This window comes from Saimiri boliviensis, chromosome 7 (genome assembly GCF_048565385.1).
Source record: "Saimiri boliviensis isolate mSaiBol1 chromosome 7, mSaiBol1.pri, whole genome shotgun sequence".
In the NCBI taxonomy this organism is placed as follows: Eukaryota; Metazoa; Chordata; class Mammalia; order Primates; family Cebidae; genus Saimiri; species Saimiri boliviensis.
This window is the reverse complement of record NC_133455.1, coordinates 41,843-48,103: the sequence shown is the minus strand read 5'-3', so window position 1 is coordinate 48,103 and position 6,261 is coordinate 41,843. Positions and strand designations below refer to the sequence as shown.

General features: G+C 44.6%; 1 non-coding gene across 1 annotated transcript; it reads left to right on the top strand.

Moving 5' to 3' along the window:
• Positions 1 to 972: 972 nt before the first annotated feature.
• LOC141585235 (U4 spliceosomal RNA) lies at positions 973 to 1,113 on the top strand. The gene has a single exon (XR_012518632.1). It is a non-coding gene; the product is annotated as a U4 spliceosomal RNA (small nuclear RNA).
• The last annotated feature ends 5,148 nt before the right edge of the window (positions 1,114 to 6,261 follow it).

Sequence of the window (6,261 nt, the reverse complement as noted above, 5' to 3'; positions counted from 1 at the left end):
CTCGTTCTGGAAATGCAAACTGACGCGGAGCCCACTAGCCCGTGTGTTTCCAAAAAGGAAGAAGGGACAATTAACTGGAAACCATAGGAATGAGATAAACATGGATGCACGTTTTACAACTGATGGAAAAATTCACTCAACATAGTCTTTGCACTTAAAATGCAAAACCGTCAGAGGCATCTTAACCACAGTGACTTTATTTTAAATAAAAGCTTTAGAAAAAGCTAAATCTGGGCAGGGTGCGGGGCTCACGAATGTAATCCCAGCACTCTGGAAGGCCAAGGAGGGAGGATCACTTGAGATCAGGAGTTCAAGACCAGCCTGGGAAAATACTGAGATCCTCATGCCTACAAAAAATATAAAAATTAGCTGGTGTGGTGGCTCGTGCCTGTGGTCCCAGCTACCCAGGAGGCTGAGGTGGGAGGATCGCTTGAGCCCAGGAGTTTGAGGCCGCATTGAGCCAGCCATGATCACACCACTGTACTCAAGCCTTGGAGACAGAGTGAGACACACACACTCTCTCTCTCTCTCTCTCTCTCTTGCTCTCTCTCTCTCTCTCTCTCTCTCACACACACACACACACACAGGTTAAATCTGTCAGATCATATATTTAGGGATTGAGCACCTTTGGCTATAAAATATTTATGGTTGCAGGAACAAGTTAATAACTAAATAAAGACCCAAAACTTATAAAAATATACTAGTACTTTAAGCCAAAAGTATTCTTAATTTAAAAATAAGTTTTAAAGGTAATAGTACACTAATAAATTATTGTTAAAATCAATAGTAACAAAGAAAAGTAGCAATACTAATAGCCTGACACAAACTGATTATAATCCTGCATAAGAGACAACACTATTCTTAATAACCTATATAAACGAATATTAAGTAATTTTGTTTGTACGTTAATGTCTGGCCATCAGCATGGCTAACATGGTGAAACCCAGTCTCTACTAAAAATTAAAAAAAAATAGCTTTGCACAATGGCAGTATTGTAGCCAATGAGGTTTATCTGAGTTACGATTATGGCTAATTGAAAACTTTTCCCAATACCCCACAATGATGACTGCAAATATAGTCGGCATTGGCAATTTTTGGAAGTTTCTACAGGAATGGAATTTAAAAATTAAATAAAAAAATAAAAATAAATTAAAATGGAAAAGAAATACAAAAAGATTAGCTGGATGTGGTGGTGCACACCTGTAATCCACCTACTTGGGAGGTTGAGGCAGGAGAATCCTTAAACCCAGGAAGCAGAGGTTTTAGTGAGCCGAGATCATGTCATTATGACAAGAGTAAAACTCTGTCTCAAAATTTTTTTTTTCTTTAAAACAGGTGCGTTCCTCCTCTTGCTTTCTGAGGACTCCCTGCTCTGTCACTTAGTAGTGGCTAAGAAACCCTTTTAACGTCACTAGACTGTGCGACTTGCCGTAAATTCCATTTCGTGTGAGATCCAAAATCCTGTTGCTGGGGCCTGGGACAAGACCCCTCTTCTGGAGACAAAATTATACTAATTCTTTTCTTTTTTTTGAGACAGTCTTGCTCTGTTGCCCAGGCTGGAGTAAAATGGTGTGATCTCGGCTCACTGCAGCCTGTGCCTTCCAGGTTCAAGTGATTCTCCTGTTTCAGCCTCTTGAGTAGCTGGGATTACAGGCGCCTGCCACCACACTGGCTAGTTTTTGAATTTCTAGTAGAGACAGGCTTTTCCAATGTTGGCCAGGCCAGTCTCGAACTCCTGACCTTAGGTGATCCACATGTGTCAGCTGCCTAAAGTACTGGGTTTATAGGCATGAGCTACCTTGCCTGGCCGGCTTGTATCCTTGGTGATTGCTTGGATATGGAGGGTGGAGGAGGAGGCGTGTCACGCAGATATCGCTCTTGGATTACCACCTGGGATATTAGGCTCAATGCTCTATTATTGGTTCGAACCCTAAGAGCGCCAGCAAACAGCTTGAGGTGGTGTGGAGCAACATGCTGTTTTCATGAGTGCCTGGGTGCAGACGGGCTGAGGCCTAAAAGGGTGTCAGCCCCAAGTGAGGGTGAGGCTGGGGTTTTCTAATCTCCTGTAAATGGAACGTGTTCCAGTCTGATGTAACTGCTCCATGGTACCTAGGCAGCCTCTCTCCTGATCTTCAGGGGCTCCTTGTCTTCCGGCCTGCCCTTTTCTGGCTTCTGCTCGCTTGCTGACCTATGCTGCTCGTGCATGTGGTCTTATACCTTGGGACCAAGCCTGAGGAGGGAGGAATTACCCCCAAGTTGTCAGGCCCCGGGGAGAATCTTTCATTAGGGGGAGTAGGCTGGCTGATTCTTCTTTGTTAGGCACAACTTGGTTTTGCAGGTGCAGTGGGGTGCCTCAAGCCAAAAGCTTTACTCCTGGTATGGGCCAGACCCCACGTGGCCGTTCCTGTGACTGCCAGACCACTTTGAGGCTGAGAGACAGTTTTTATCTGGCCTCTTTCCTGCACATGTTTGCGATGCCTTCTCTGTGTTGGCAGATCTGGGGGTCCACCAGATAGGATCCCGTGAAGAGATCTCAAAGGTCGTTAGTCCACTGCATTTATCACATCACTTCCAGTATCAAAGATATATAAAATATAGAGGAGTATTCAGTGATAAGGTTGATGGTGCACCTGTGCTAGGCAGTGTTTTAGTTCCTTGAGACACCAAGGAGTTGAGACAATCCTTTGCCTTAGAGTTTTGCCTCTCTAAGTACTGCTATTGCGAGCTGTGTGTGTTAAAATGTCTGATTTATCAGGCGGGATCTGGGCTGTCTGTAAGCTTAGGTGAGGGGAGGCTGGTGTCCAGCAAGTATCCAGTACCCCTCAACATCCCAGTTCTTCTCCACCAATCTTCCAATTCTAGGGCTGATACGGAGGCACACTGACTACTTCCCCTCTTAAGTCAGTGTGCTCTGTGGCTAGCTTGTTTGGGAGCATACATTTTAAATTCTCTCCCGACAAAACGTTCGAAACAAGTAGTGTTTCAGCTTGAGTTTCTCGTAAATGGCTTGCAGTCATATAAACCAGAGCATGCATACCACAGGGCAACATGAGGGTCCCTCTACCACCCTTTCTCCCAGCGGCCTAAGTGGGTATCTACACAGAATAATGTGTGCAGCCTCACTGTGTGAAAGTTCAGTGCTTTGTGCTTGGAGTGTCATCAGGGAAGGCCACTTACTTGGAAGGTTGCCGAGCTGCCACGGAGGGAAGCAGGGGGCGTGCAGTGCTGCTGGGCCTGCGTCTCGCTCTGTGACATGAGGCATGAGATAGCCTTGGTCTTATGAAGACCTCGGGTGTCCCAGCTCACTTCAGCCCTGAGCAGCCTGATGCAGGTGCTGGGCCCTGGTTCTGGAGGTGACAATATAGCACGGGCTTCCACTGCATGGCTGGCACAGTGGGCATTCAGGTGCCTATTTGGGGACTGCTATGGAGTCCTGTGCCAGATGCAGTGGTGTACAGCTGGGAGCCAAGGGTCCCTGCTTTTGCTAGAGAATCTGAGCAGATGTAAAGGGTTAAGGTTAGTGGTAGGGTTAGGGGTTAAGTTTAGGGTTGGTGTTGGGGTTAAGGGGTTGGGGTCAAGGGTCAGGGCTAAAGAGTAGGATGAGGAATTGGGGTAGGGGTAGGGTTAGGGTCACAGGGTTAGGGTTTAGGGTTAGAGGTTAAGGAGGTGAGGGTGAGGGTAATCAGATTACTAAAAGCAATTCTGCTTCACTTCAATAACAACGTTCTCCAACTCATTTTGTCTCCACAAACTTATTTTTCCAAGAAGAATCCCAGGCTTCTTAAAGCACCCAGTGACTTTTCACACCTTAAATCTGTGAAATTCTGTCTTCTGCCGTATGCATAGTTCAAACATACAAGGCGAGGCAAAGCCAGATGCCTTCCTGAAGGGACCCGAAAAATTCCTCTCTTTCTCTCTCTGGAACAAAATGAATTCCTCTGTTTCTCTTTTTGGACAAAAATGAGTTATCTGGACCATCAGTGCTAACCTTCAAAAGCCAAACCCATTTGTGAGATCTTTAAAACTACTGTAGACCCAAGTGTTTATACTTATATGATATTAATTTAGTATTTCTATTAATATAAGGGAAAATGTTTAAATCTGTCTATGCCACATGTGCCTCTGGCTTATTGCCCAGTTAATTGTCGCCTCAGGCTAAACTTTGGTTTCTGTCTCTAATTTTTGTGGAAAGAATATAACTGATCTCAAAACATCTGCTTTTATTTTAGGGACTCGTGCTGCCATCTCCATTCCTCCCTCTTTTCTTGTGGTCTGTGCGGAAGTTCTTTAATGTGAACATTTTGACTTCTTTAATGCTCCCATGTCCACTGTTAGCACATTCAGACTAACCCAACCAAGGCTGTCATCTTAGGCCAGGAATTTTTTTAGGGATCTTTATTTTGCTGTGATACGGTTGGCACTCCTTTGACTCACTGTATCACCCTAGAGTTCTTTTTTTTTTTTTTTTTTTTTTTTTTTTTTTTTTTTTGAGACAGAGTTTCACTCTTGTTACCAGGCTGGAGTGCAATGGCGTGATCTTGGCTCACCGCAACCTCCGCCTCCTGGGTTCAGGCAATTCTCCTGACGCAGCCTCCTGAGTAGCTGGGATTACAGGCACGTGCCACCATGCCCAGCTAATTTTTTGTATTTTTAGTAGAGACGGGGTTTCACTATGTTGACCGGGATGGTCTCGATCTCTTGACCTCGTGATCCACCCGCCTCGGCCTCCCAAAGTGCTGGGATTACAGGCTTGAGCCACCGCCCCCGGCCTGAGTTCTTTTCATTTTAGGAGCCCAAGAGGGCAGAAAAAGAAGTAGGTGAGCAATCAAACCTGAGTGGGGAGAGAGTCCCGTTGTGTTAAGCAACATTGCAGAACATCGTATGTAGTAATCTAGCAGATGAGCCACCTGGCTGCTGAGCACACATGCCCGCTTGCTGCCGTGAGCTCGGACTCCCTCATCATTAGTCTTTTCTATCTCTGGAGGGAATTATAAGGGCCACTTATTAGCCTGTAAGTCATAGAGAGTTAAAGGTGTTTCCCCAAAACACTGAGGACAGAATGAAAGGTGAGGAGTGTTAGCCACAGCTCAGAAGTGCAGGAAAGTCTCTGGATGTGGGTTATTGGAGAAATGCAGGTCTTTTTTCTTTTGGAAGACTCCCTAGAATGGGGTCAAGAACTCTGCCCATTCTAGGATGAATAATTGGTATATTAGACACACCCTCAAATATTTATCCCAAGCCTTCATTTAGAGTTTTTTTTTTTTTTACAATGGTTTATTAAATGAAAGGAAGTAGCACTTTGCTTATTCAACATACATCATTTTACACTGTGCCCTAGTAGACAAAACATCAGCTTTGTGACCACAGACCTCAGTTTAAGGCCTGGCTCTACCACTTTCTGCCTGGAAAATTTATGGCAGCTTCTTAACTCCCAGTACTTGCCTCACAGTAGTATTGGGGTCCGTGTGTGACAGTAACCTTCTGTTTGACTTTGGGAAACTTAACCCCTAAGCCTCAGAGGCTTCATCTCTTAAATGCATTTAGGGTTCTTAATGAGTTTGTTCAGCCATCACAGTCTCAAATGCTAAGTAGGACATTGGAATCTCTCCACAGTCCAAACTGGCACTGTCTTTTAAAGTTGAGTTTCTCATTATTCTCACCTGACATACCTTATGTATCCCACACTCATGCTAATAACACATCGTGCTCACTGTTACCTTTGCACCAAGACTTGAACTTTACTTAGCCTGGAGGAGTGCACTTCACATGTCCAGACCCAGTTCTGACTCATTCTTCAGCCCTGCATCAGTCAGTGGGGGCTAGGTTAAACCACGGTGACAAACAACCTCCAAGTTTCAGTGGCTCAAGAATCTTCTTTCTCATTTATTTGCATCTCATCATGGGTCAGGCGAGTGGTCGCTCTGTGCTGTGTCGTCCTAATACAGGAATCGAGGCTGAAGGAGGTACCATCAGTAAGATCCCCATTGCTCTAGAAAAGACAAAAAGCATGCTGGATAGAACTGTTTCTTGGAGATTTCTCCTGAAGAAGTCACATATTAAGAAGTCACATATTATGTCTTCTAACCTCCAATGGCAAAAAAAAAAAAAAAAAAAAAAAAAAAAAGGTTATGTGGCCATGCAAAAATTTAAGTAGGTAGGATGGAACACTCAGAATGCATTCATAAAAAATGAACTGAAAATATGTGGAGAACAGTGCCAATGACTCTCGTGAATGCTAACATGCATTCCTGACAACCCAGT